The following is a 13973-nucleotide window of genomic DNA, read 5'->3' on the forward strand; positions in this document are numbered from 1 at the left end:
GGCGCCGCAGCTCGCGGACATCCAGGCGGTCATCCACTCCCACGAGGCCATCAGAGGCAACGCCCGACTGCATAGTGCCATCGGTCCTCTGTGCCAACTTCTAGTCATCTGGCTAGACAACTCCAAATCCATGGCCGACAAAATACGTGCCACCATGGATTGCGTGTGTGTGCTTGCTGGGGTCGTCAATGACCAGCAATAATTCGGCACCGAATTGCAGCACACACGCAGCCACTAGTCTTAAGTTACATTCCCTCCTCTTCTGGAATGCACGCGGCATTAAAAATAAACTACCGGAATTTATCAACCACCTGGATAAATATAAAATAAAAATAGCTGCGATAAACGAAACGCATCTGACTCCGACAGACAGACTGACAATATTAAATTATGTCATTTATAAGCGCGATCGAGACGCACGAGGCGGTGAGGTAGCCCTTGCTGTCCACAGTGGTGTAAAGCATTCTGCTTGCCAGCTCCCAGATTTCCAACACCTTGAGGCTATAGGTATCAATCTAACTATTAATAGACAACAGATTAAATTAATCTCCATGTATGCGCCACCAGGTAGGTCCCTCAGTGAGGCGGACTTGGACGCCTTGTATGGGGCGGCCCCGAGCTTCCTCGCTGTAGGCGACATAAACCCTAAACACATAGAGTGGAACTGCAGACACGCTACAGCGAACGGCAGACTACTCTACACCCACCAACTTAGCAGAAACTACCATGTTCATGCTCCCTCAGAGCCTACACATGACACTGGTAGACTGAATAGCATGCCTGATATTTTAGATATCGCCCTGAATAAACGTGTACACACGGAACTCGAACTCGAGGTTGTACATGACATGTCATCGGACTACTTCCCAGTCCACTTGATTTTCGATGATGCCAATGTAGACTCCAACCAGCCACGAAAAATCAGAGACTACAAAAATGTGGACTGGCAACGATTTAAAAATTATTTATCAATAAATCTCCCAGATGCGGCAGACATAAGCATTGAGAATGGCGACAACTTAAATTCCGCGATATTAGAATTAACAAAGAAAATCCAGGATGGTATTAGCCAGTGCATCCCGGAAAAGGAGGTTAGGTTAGCACACGACGAGCTGCCAGAATACATCCGCAGCTTGATTTCACAAAAAAATCGACTGCGGCGCGAATACACACGGCATCGCACACAGCAGATGAAACGCCGAATAAATGACATACAAACTGTCATTTCTGACGAAATCTCACTCTGGCGAAGCAGCCAGTGGGAAACTAAAATCGCGAGACTCGATGTCCAGGACGGAAGCCCCTGGACAATGACGAAGCGCATTCTAAACAAATCAGACAAAATCCCGCCCCTTGAAACAAATAATGGCATAGTTTTCCAACCCCGTGACAAGTCACAAGCTTTCGCTGACACACTGGAAACAGCATTCCAACCCAACATGCAGCCCTGCGATAGGCTATTCACAGCGCAAATTTACCGCGAACTCCGCGTTAAACTGCGACTACCTACACTCTCTGCGCCTCTGTTAACACAGGCACAAGAAATAAAGTGTGCTATCAAAAAAATGAAGCCGCGAAAAGCTCCCGGAAATGACGGCATACAGGCTGTTGTTCTCAAACAACTCCCGACCGAAACACTAGAATATCTAGCCGAATGCATCAATGCAATGTTTAGGTTAAATATTTTCCCCTCGCAGTGGAAAGAGGCTCGAGTTATAGTATTCCACAAGCCAGGCAAAAACAAAATACTGCCACAGAATTACAGACCTATCAGTCTGCTAAGCACTGTGTCTAAAGTCGTGGAGAGTATCATACTGCACAGACTTAATGTGCACATTCACGAAAATAACATACTGCCGAATGAACAGTTCGGCTTTCGCAGTACGCATTCGACAGTACATCAGCTAGTGCGCCTTACTGAGGAAATCACAAGCGCATTTAACGTACAAGACTTCGTAGTCGCTACGTTTATAGACGTAGAGAAAGCCTTCGACAGAGTATTCCATGCGGGGCTAATCTACAAACTCTATCAAACAGGATTCCCGGACTGTTATATTAAACTAGTCGCGTCCTATTTAGCAGACAGAACCTTTAGAGTATTTACTGAAGGAGCTCTATCTGACATTAAGCAAATAAAAGCAGGTGTTCCACAGGGTAGCATTTTAGGCCCTGTACTCTTCAATATATATGTCAGTGACATGCCACGCCCCACACACCGACTGGTAAAGCTGGGCTGTTATGCAGATGACACAGTGCTGTATAGCAGGTCCCACAACCTCCGACTAGCTACAACCAGATTACAAGTCGCGCTCACTGAGTTCGAAAGATGGTGCACGACTTGGCGTATAAAAGTAAACACAGCTAAATCAGAGGCTATTGTGTTTACTCGCAAAAATCTCCCGCCTGCAGAACACAGGCCGCAAATACGTTTGTTTGACGAACAAATACCGCACAAAGATGTAGTGAATTATCTAGGCATACACATGGATAGGAAACTACTCTGGCGCAATCACATTGACACTAAGCGAGCGCAAGCACAGGCTAGAATTAGTGCGCTCTACCCAGTAATGAGCAGGAGATGCGGCAGCAAGGTTAAAACCGGCCTACTGCTGTACAAAGCTCTCATACACCCAATAATCACATATGCAGCCCCTGTCTGGGCAACAGCTGCCCCTACACACTTAATTAAATTACAGCGAATTCAGAACAGGTGTATTCGAATTGCTACCGATGCCCCGAGGTACTGCCCAGTAAAAGCATTGCATAGGGAAACCGAGTCGGAAACTCTGCAAGACTTTTACATTCGCACGACACAAACTTTCTATGATAAATGTGCAAACAATTTAAACCCACATGTTTCCTCACTTGGAAACTACGATCCAGATGTTGCGCAACAATACAAACGCCCGAAATCCATCCTGGCGCAACGACCCCCTTAGCGGCCTGTGATTGGTAGGTAGCTCCGGCCAGCGCGCGCAGCCGAGGCCAGACCCCAACACCGCGGTTGCGGACTGGTGAGAAAATTCCGCGCAGATCGACACTCGTATTCTGGCAGCTCCAGATTTAAAATTAAACATACTATTTTTAAGTATAATTTTAAGAATTAATTAATAGGATTCTGACCATGTGCCTGACCACGTCCTGCGGTGCAAATAAGCAACATTGGACCAGCCAATGATTGACATGCCCAGGCTGGCAGCATATTGTGTCGGATCCCACCACTCCCAATACACTAGCTGAGCTGTAACCCAGCAGCGAGGCCTGGCAGACACAGACGCACGCCACGGTAAGCCAATAATGCCTTCAGCTTTGTGCCGAGTACATTGGAGTGCGTATCCGCGTAGCTTCGGCTACAAAATTTACCCATTATTTTTTAGAAAAGTGTATTTTTTTAATTTTATAAGTGAGCAGACTCACCAATGGTTTATAGGTGTTGGACCATGTGTCTGACCACGTCCTGCGGTGCAAATAAGCAACATTGGACTAGCCAATGATTGACATGCCCAGGCTGGCAGCACAACGTGTCGGCATACATGGCCGTGGTAGCTGGGGCAACCTGGGTGCTGCGGCCATATAATTATAATTATAGTTGTATATTGCATTTCTCTCTTTCAGCTAACCTGGCTGGCTGGCAGCCTGGCGGGAAACGATGAAAGTCGCCCCCAAAAAACCAGTAATGCCCAAACCAAAATGCGGACAGAAATGTCCAAGCGCCCGCCCTTGCTTAGTAGATATTTTCTACTCTTCCAACTCTTCTTCCTGAGCCATTCTTCTACTCCCGTAGCCAACCCGCATGTAATTAATGCATGAATTTTTGCATCCCGCATGTAAGTGCCCAGGGTTTTCCCTGTGTCTATGCAGGTTTTACCTGGGCCCAACTTATCTAGTTTTAGTCTAGAATAGTCAGTGAGGGGAGTTAGTCATGGCGCCAATCGCTGCCATGGCTGGCCAATCCCCTCCTAGCACACGATGCATGCACCCTCTCCCGCATGGCTACCCCTGCATGATTAGAGCGTATAGGCTTCGGCCTGAGACGCACTTAGAGTCTGTCCCTAATCCAGACCCCTCCCAAACACACTTAGTTTTAATTTAGGTTAGGAAAAAATAAATAAATAAATAAATCTCTCCCAGCCAATCTGGGAGTAGAAATACCATTATAAGCTCCTCTCTCTCCCAGCCAATCTGGGAGAATAAATACTGATGTCCTATCCGCTAGCGACTCTTTGTGAGACCGCGGGCATCCCTCTGCTAGCGACCCTTCGTGAGACCGCGGGCATCCCTCTCTCCTGCTCCCAGACTTTCCGCTAGCGACTCTTCGTGAGACTGCGGGCATCCCTCTCTTCTACACCCAATCTTCCTGCTAGCAACTCCTTGTCAGCACGTCCTCGGTCAGCTTAACTGGGCCGAACGGTCCACTCCCGCCTCAGAGTGTGAGGCTGCTCTACCCAAGAGCTGGCGCCGGGCAAACAACACGACAACTGAACGACCGAGCGACGTCCACCCCGTCTCCACATCTTCACCAGAGACGAGGCCACGACAAGCTGTAGCAGCCAAGGCAACGGCTTTGTGATGTGCTGAGAAGTACAAGAGAAGACAACACTGGACTATCACGCCCGTTTCATACATAACCAGACAGAGCGGATAGATCTTTTTTTTTCGTTTACAGGAACGCCGATTTTATGCTTAACTGTTTCGGCGTCCATTTATAACCTTTACGCTTTGTGGATGTTACTGTGTGATACAACACCACTTCGTTTAATAAAAACTGTACAACAGTTCTGGTAGGTACGTAAAATATTACAAAGTAAATTTATAACTCATGTTTATTTTACATTTTACTGCAAGCGAAACAAAATAAAATAGAACTTTAGTTACAAGTCTACACTACATACCTAATAGTTTAGTATTGTCATCTGCCTGACAACTGCAGAACGAAACTTCTTATTTATACCTTTTTTAATACACTTGACGATTCTGACTCGTGTTTTGTAACAAATATACTGTTGATTTGTAGAGAATTCAACACAACATAATTTGTTAATAGGTTGAGAAGATAACAGCATATTAAACTTTGAAAAATCGGCGATCTCGGCACTTTCCGCATTACAAAATATCGGCTTGACCTCAACATTTTCTGCTCTTAACGCGCGAGGTGGCGTTATTTTTGCAATTCTATTACTCACGTAATTTTCACTCCTATGACCTTTATCTTTGTAGATAAAGCCTACTTAAGTATCTATACACCCTAAAGATACATAATTCCCATCCTTAATCCAGGATGCCTACTGCTATTCAGCTATTTTGTAGGATTAAAATTTGCCGACGTCACGAAGCTGTGCTAGTTGCTTCAGAAGTTAGCGGAACACTATGTTTTTTAAATAATGATGGGACTTTATTGATCGACACTACAAATCTGAAAATTTTTCACCCACGAGAAGATACTACACGAATTGTCTGTATACGTTTACATTTTTTTTTTATATCAAAATATTAAATAAAAAATCATCAACTTGTCCAACTTTGGGGCCATTTTATACTGCTTAGGATAATGACAGAAAAAAAGTACAAGTTTAGCCAAAAAGATAATTTTTTTCTGAAGAAATTCATGTATTTAAAACATATAGTCATCGCTTTAAATTCCGAGATTTCTTTTCCGCAATTTCTGCAAATCCTGAAAGTTTTCCACCGTCTCGTGCTGCCGCTCGGCGAAGCCAGCTCGCAGCCCACAGCTCAGGTAGCGTGATGAGGGAACCAGTGCCCGGAGGGGAGGCAGGCTACCTGTGTGTGCGTGCGTGAGAGGGAGACAACCCACAACCGCAAAGGTAAGATAATCCCATGACCGAAAGAAATTCTCAGAATTGCTTTTAGTGTGCCTCGCCACAGTACCATGTGCTCGACTTACTCTGTGTGTATATTCGTGTATCTCTAAAACATCGCTTTTTTTTTTTTTTTAAAACTACTAATATCCTAAAGCTTACAATACTAGATCATGTATTACGAAATAAAGTATTGAAACTGATCAATCAACACATTGAAAGTTGTTGTACAAACTATTTATTGGTGACTTTACAGTCTCGCTAGCTAATTCGACAAAATTTATATTTAACCTTTAACATGAAAATACACTTCAGTATTTTCCTTCTATTTTTAATAAATATTCAAAAAACAATTATTATACTACCCAATATTTTTTTAAATTATTTTAGTTTCCCAAAATGATTTTACACATCTTACAACGCTGAAGAAAAATTTATACTGGTATTAACCAAATGGTTAACTATTTACAAAAGTTTTCATACTTAAAAATGTAGGTTTATATAAAATGTATCTTAAACTAAAAGAAAAATCATATTTTGAAAACTAAATGTCATTTTTCTATGCTTTTTGGTTAGATAGATATCTGATGGTCTTCTCTGTTTTAAAAATGTTCATGGAATGATAAATAAAAAATAAAAACTAGTGAAGATCTATATTAAATAAGCTAGTCAGAAGTATATATATGTTCCTCCTGGCGCAGGAGTCACGAGGAGTATTGAAGATGAGATCAGTGACCGATCGCTCACATATGTAATTATGGATGGTATGTTATTAATCACAAAATTCAAAAACCATTTTGAAGTTAAAAAGTATAAATAGTGGCAATGTTTAATGAAGATTACGTAATACTTATTTCTACAGCTCGATTAATTAATAAGGGCAGGAAATAAATTTTTTACAGCAATTATACAAAATTATTAAAATTTTACTAACCACAATTAATTTATCCAAAAACCAAAATTTATTAAATATTGCCCATCCACGAAAGAACCTTGCAAAATATTTTTGTAAGATGCATTATTTTGCATTCAAGTTCTTTTTGTTTAATACTTCACCTACTTATGATTATTACATATTTGGCACATGGTCCGTCACGCCCAATTATATATATATATATATATATATATATATATATATATATATATATATATAGCAATCTAGAAAAAAAAGGTAGCCTTATTCCAAATTTGTTATGATAGACGTTAGTTAACTAAGAATATAAATTCGCTTTACAACCACAGCTTGTACACAAGTCGTAAAAAAACATGGGTTATACTTACAGGCCGTATTGAACTTAGTAGGTTTATGACAAATACAACAGCAATAAACATATGGAAGAGTCTGCTTCCATGTACACTTCTTTTTAAGTTATCACTTTTAAAGCCGGTAAAGTGTACCTATCTATTAGCTTATTAGCATTACCCAAAGTGAATGTCGTGCTCCAGAAAATGTTCGAACTATGTAATATTTGTATCACTGTTGCGTTACAGACCTGCAACTTTTTTCAGTGCGCGATGTCACTCTTATGTAAAAATATGTCGTGTTTAGCGCAAACGTGTTCGAATGAATCCACATTGAGCTGCCAAAGAATACCTATCGATGTCGGCAACGTACATAAGTATACAAACCATCGTTTACAAGTGTATTCATACGTAAGTATATAACTGGCGGCGGGCCATGATGCAGTTGGTTCTTCGCGTACAGTCCACTGACGGGATAAGAAGCGTCAAAGATCTTATATGGCTATTCTGTAAACTTGTATGTCATTTCACTGCCTGCTTTAGACAAACAACATCCATTACTTTCAGCTTTGGCTTGAAAAGAATTACTCCGGCCGGCTTTCTTATAAGACTTATTTCAGCTCCTCGTGCGACCAGTGTGTATAATTTGTCCGCGGCCTTATCTTTGGGTGAAAGTTATTTGGAAGGGAAGTTGTGTTGGTAATGTTATTGTTCATCATGTATTACATAACAATTCGACTTAGATACGCACATGTGTTTTTAAAATATAGGTATGTTTAATAACTTGCAATACAAAGTACCTATGTGTTGAATTTCATGTATTGAATTTTTTATTACATTATGTACGAACATAATAATCACAATATTTCATGAGAAATTTCTAACACTTTTTACAAAGCAATCTCTAATTTCTTCCACACCTCATGGTTAACCTTACTATTTTATTTCATGTTTCAGTTGATTTAAACTGTTTGGAATCATAATATGACGGACAATGAAGAATATTAGTTTCAGTAAATTTTATGAGAGGATTTACTTATTACATTAAATATACCTCAATTTTTTCCTCAAAGGAAAAAGTTGCATATCATTAAATGATAAATATTTGTTTCCCTTTAATATAGTTTATGAACATAACTTATTGTGATAATATACCTATTAGTTAAATTGTGTTTTTGCAATGCTCTCCTATTGCAGTAAAATTCTTGGGCAAATTTAATAGCATATAGTCGATCTTTAACATAAGCTTTTAGAATACATAAACGTAATAAATTATGTTCTCGTGATTTCAACAATTAAATATTTCTTCGCATGAAAAAATTAATTAACTAAAAAAAATATTTCAGTAAATTTATACTCAAGGACTAAAAATGTTTATTTTAGTTTTAAAAAATATTGTCTGTATGTATACTTTTCTGAAAAAAGTAGATTCAAGAAAACAAATTTTCTTCTTTTTTATTTTGATCTTGAACTTACTTGACAAGCAATATTGAACTTCAACTTTATACTTTCGGTATAGCACTTTTCGATTTATTCTTCTTCAAACGGGAATTAAAAGTAATGAATAAATAGCATTTTCCTCTATAATTATTGCAGCCGTATACTGAAAAGTTTAACTTTCCTTTATTTGCATGACGCGGAACTCCTAGCTAGACAAAACGTTTGTTATTTATTTTGAACGTTATATTTATGTTTCCTTTCGAACTTAAATGAAACTCTTAACATTTAATTTCATCAAAAGTTATACAATATAAGTATCAAGTTAAAATATTTTTAAGTGAAGTTGTGGCTATTTTGTTGTTGAAAATGACACTCTGAAGTTTGAATGAAAGTGAGATAATATGATAAAATTATATTTGTAGTTAAAAACAGATAATTCATTTCAAATTCAATCTTTTGTACATACATATTGCCAAATAAATTCGACAATATATTAAATTCTATGCATTTGAATCTATTCGTATAGTCTGCAGCAGTGGCGGATCCAGGTTTTTTGGTTTGGGAGGGGCTTGACCCAGCTGAGGCTAGGCTTTATCAAGGCAAACACTAAAAAAAATAGCGGACCCAGATGCTTTTGGAGGGGGCTTGAGCCCCTTAGCCCCCCCTCTGGATCCGCTACTGGTCTGCAGCATTAATTCCTATAAGCAAATACTTATTACGTGCAATGTACTTTTAGTCCTGTCGTATAGTTATACAATTTTTTTTTATCAAAAGTATTATTTCGTCTATGCGGTTATGGTTGAAAAAGAAAAAAAAGTAATTTATATTATTTTTAAATTCGGTTGTTAGTAAGAACACGTATTTAGTGTAATATGACATACATTATTCTGTTTATTAAAACATTACTATCGATAACTCTATTTTAGATTTATCTGTCTATGTTATAGGTATTTCAACTTGATTCTTTTTCTTCGGCTTATGACAGCAGCAAATTTTGTTTTATCGCATATGTAATGTTTTTATGTTTTGCATATTATAATTAATGAGTTAGTATTTGTTAGCGGGTGAGGCTTTTTCACAAATGGACGCGTTCTTGGCGGCTAGCAGGTAGGACGCGTGTATTACGCAGGCTGGATAGGGAAGTACGACTGCGGGCGAGCTCCATGATAGAAGCAACGGGAGTAGTAGCACTCGGCTATTTGTATAGGTTGGGATAGCTGTGCGAATGGTAGAACAGACCACGGGTCTATGGTGAGGAAAAGGTACTGTCGATGGATCATCAGGAAAGTCAACAACTTGTTCAGAAACTTGAGTCCCTCTTTCAAAATTCAGTTTAATACCTGGAGATGACTATATTCGATGTTCTACCAAGCGAAGCAAACTCTTAATTCATTACTAGTTGATGTTTAATATTGTGACGCAAAATAAAATTGTGAATTAGCTTCCTTTGCTCATGCCAGGTTTTACGAGTATGGTTAAAGTTAATTAAATGAATAAAAATTGTGTCCCTTTGCTGCTGGCTACCCGCAAGAAATTATCATGGTGAATAATAGATGATAATTTTAAGTCGACATGGAATATTATATTATTTTTATGGGATTGTGTTTTGGTAATGGTGTGTGTATTTTTAAGAAACTGTCTTGTGTATTTTATTACATTCACTTCACGTAACGAATTGTCTGAACGTAATGTTATTGTTTGTTTGTTTTAATATTTCGTTTTATTGAACAATAATACATAGTTTGCCGCTTCGAGCGACTACAGAAATGACAATACAATTAGTTTGCAGTGTTACAAACATTTTAGTTTCCTCTACTGTACATGGGGCGAATATGTTTTATGTTATGTTTACTGAAATCATCATTATACATGCTAAGTGAGATGTTGCGATTAAGTAGAAGCGAAAATATGTCTTAAAACCCTGGTAATGCTATGAATTCCATTCATTCGTTTACTCTGTGATCCGGAGGGTCTGTTGTTATGACTGAATACATGTGCACTTCCTCTATGTAGCGTGGCTTCATTGAGATGAAAGCATAGCTCACGTTGATGAAATACTTATAAATTAAAAAATAAAAATGTTATTTTATGCTTCAATTTATGTTAGTGTCGTACACAGATTTAAAATGTAATGCAGAGTTCCTTAGTTTTATGTATATTGAAATTTGCTCATGTGTAGAGTAGTTATTAAAAGCATAAAAAACATATATGACGAATTGTTGTGTATTATTTCCATTAGGCGTAACCATGAAAATAGATAAGATTTTATCATTATGTGAAACCTACATTTGAAATGTTGGCGTTTAAATATTTATAAAAGCGTGTGAACTCTTAAAGCGCTATTTATCTATTTAGGAAGTAGGTAGTTTCTTTGATTGTAGAAGGTTTTTTTTTAACAAACAACTAAATTAATTCAAAAATTTGAACTACTGGAAGCAAAAAATACTTTATTCAATTTTTATTTTAAAATTAGCCTTATATTCTACCTTGCTTACACTTTATTATCGAAAAAAAAATTTTTTTGACAGAGATGAATACCGTAAATTAATACACAAAACATGCATGTTTTCATATGATACAATAACAGCTAGTGACAGTGACGAAACCAAAATTATTTTGATAGTTTGTATAGAAAATCCCCAACAGTAGTGGTGATATATTTAGGGATTTCGTTGTAGATGGGTACTATTTCACAATAAAAAGGAGTTATCGTCAATTATCAAAGCAGCCATATTTCGTATCTTCTTTGACAGCCTAAATACAGCACCAAATGACGTACTTGGCTAAAAATTAATTCCAGCTGCATGTGTACATTCCGGGAGGAGGGGAGAATCTCAGGGTGGCCCGAACATCCCTGAAATAAAAACAGCCCATAGGAGGGGGCCCGCTTGCATTTGCAAAATCTTCACGTTATCGCGCGGGCCTCATGGGAATCCTACAGATTTTCGCCCGTGATTACAGCTATACATTTCACTGACACCTTGAGCACAACAGTCAGTGCACACTGAGTTCTTACATACCACCCGCACTTGTCTTCGATAAAATCTGAACTCAGGTGGATTCAGCATGACTGACTAAGCCTGCAGTCTGAATCCACCTGTAGGCCGCTGTTGCAACAGCTAAGAAATTTACACTGCTCGTAAACAGTATGTATGTAACTCGGAACGGGATTCCAGTTCATTCGTGTATATTTATTCATCATATTATGCAACGTTAAAGTCATTAAAAAAATATTTAAAAAAATTAAATGATAAACATGTAATAAGTGCCGAAAATAATAATATGCTGTAATATTTAGTGTAACTAAATATGACGTGAACCCTAGAATACAAAGTTGACGATGTGTCGTTGGTGGGAACACTTGTTTGTTCCTGACATTTTTTTCTCTACAGAATTTTAAATTGAGTTTGACATGCACTTTTTCTTCAGGAAGTAAGTTAAAAATTTGTTTGTCGTTATTGCGATTTCAAAAGTTGATTTGTGTCTAAGAGTAAAAATATTTAATATTATTTTCATCATTTTATTTCCAGTTTTATTACTCAATCTATTAGTAGGACGTGATTTCTCGTCGCGGTGCGGAAGACTTTTATGAATGAAAGGATAATGTTAGTGCAAAACCATTCATCACACAAATGTCAGTTCTAAAGTATAATGTTGGAAATTTTTTTTAATTATAATAATTTTTACAATTTTTTTTTCTGAAAACACAAGCTAACGCATCAATTTTTGGTGACAATATTTTGTAATGTATGTAAATCTCTTAATTATGTAGAACGTAATTAAAAAATAAAAATATATGTTTTAAACAGAATTGACGATTGTTTGCATTTCATGGATATGGACTGGATCGCAACACTAATTTAATGTTTCAAGTTAATAAACACTGTCAGGAAGCAAACAAGGCAATATGAGAACATTATCTTTTGGTTGAATGTAGCGAAAGGGAAAAACAGTCACCTTTCTTGCCACGATCTTGTTCGCAGATAACGCAGGTATAAGTAGTAAACGGACTCCACACAATGACAACCCTCCCATTATTCCGCCCCCCTCGCTGAAACGCCCTCTCCCCCCTCCACCCCGGCGCAGGCGACAGGCTCAGGTATATCGCCACGCCCAACCACTGGCAGTAGCACGTGGTCAGTGGCCCCACACGCTAAACATTTTTACTAGGGAGGCCCCTTAAGCTGGCCATTACATTCTCTTACCGGCGTGGGGTTCACTCCACTGTTAGAGAATTCTGCTAGTCTGCGCTAGTGGTACTGTCCAGGTAAGAAAGGTCGCTCCTATCTCCGTCTTTCTCCTGCGCGGAACGTCTCTTTCTATTAGGTGTGGGCATTCCCGGATGAAATAATCCCCGCAGTCCCACGAAAAGAAGGGGGGCGGGCTGCCGTGTTGCCAAACGTAAACTCTAGCAGGTAGAGACATTCCTGGAAGCGAGGTCTCTCTCGTTCGAAGATGACAGTCGTCTGCTTTACTTTTTGCTGCCAGACGAGTCAGGCGCTGGCTTTCTTTCGCTTTCGAAAGAGTGGTGAACACGAAATCAATAAGGAAATGATTGTAGGCCTATATTATAATATATTAAAGATATAATTTGTTTGCGAAAGCCTAAACGTTTAAACGGATTTAAATTAAGGACAAATAGCCCAGAAATAAAAGACCATAGCAAATACTCAATACATATTAAATGAATCTCCACAGGCTATTTTATTTCCTTACGATTCAAACGCATTGATACTTTAGCCACGCAGTTAGTCATTATTTCGAGTAAATATTTTTAATAATGTTTTATTGTGGTATCAGGTTCTTGGAAAAAAGCTTTAACAGTAGGAATGTTTAACAAAATTTCCTTCAGAAATGTAGTTGCTGTAAATAAATGTACAGCTGCATATGGTTATATGCTTTGATTTATATACAAGCATAACAATAAATCGTTACCAGATACTACAATCATTGGTTTTAAACCAAACAGTTCTAAAAATAGAATTTTTTTGTGATGATATTCTGTCCATTTAAGCTATTTGAACACTTTTGAAATCAACCCTTGAAAATATCTCTGTCAATAACTGTGTATAATGTAAAATTGTCTAATAAACATCCTGTAAATTTGACAATGACACCACAAAAATAAAATTTAGTGCATTAACATCATATAAAAGGTGTATACTAATATTTAATTTGCCTGCTCCTGTAATTGGTTTGTTTTTGCTTTATGTGAACTAGAGTAACAAAATTAGTAGTATTTCAAGTTTGTAAAATATTTTAACTTTTCTCGTGATAGATGTATGAAAACAAGCGCTACGCGAAGTACGAAGTCAGTTTTGCTAGAGAGAAGAATGATACAAAACAAGATAAAGAAGATAGCAAGCAAGACTTTCAAAAGGTTTCAGGTAAACCTGAACACACAATTTTAAATTTTGTAACTTATTACTAAATAAGCACTACAAAATACGCAAATTGACACACTGTGAAAGTATT

Source organism: Bacillus rossius (genome assembly GCF_032445375.1).
Source record: "Bacillus rossius redtenbacheri isolate Brsri chromosome 4 unlocalized genomic scaffold, Brsri_v3 Brsri_v3_scf4_2, whole genome shotgun sequence".
In the NCBI taxonomy this organism is placed as follows: domain Eukaryota; kingdom Metazoa; phylum Arthropoda; class Insecta; order Phasmatodea; family Bacillidae; genus Bacillus; species Bacillus rossius.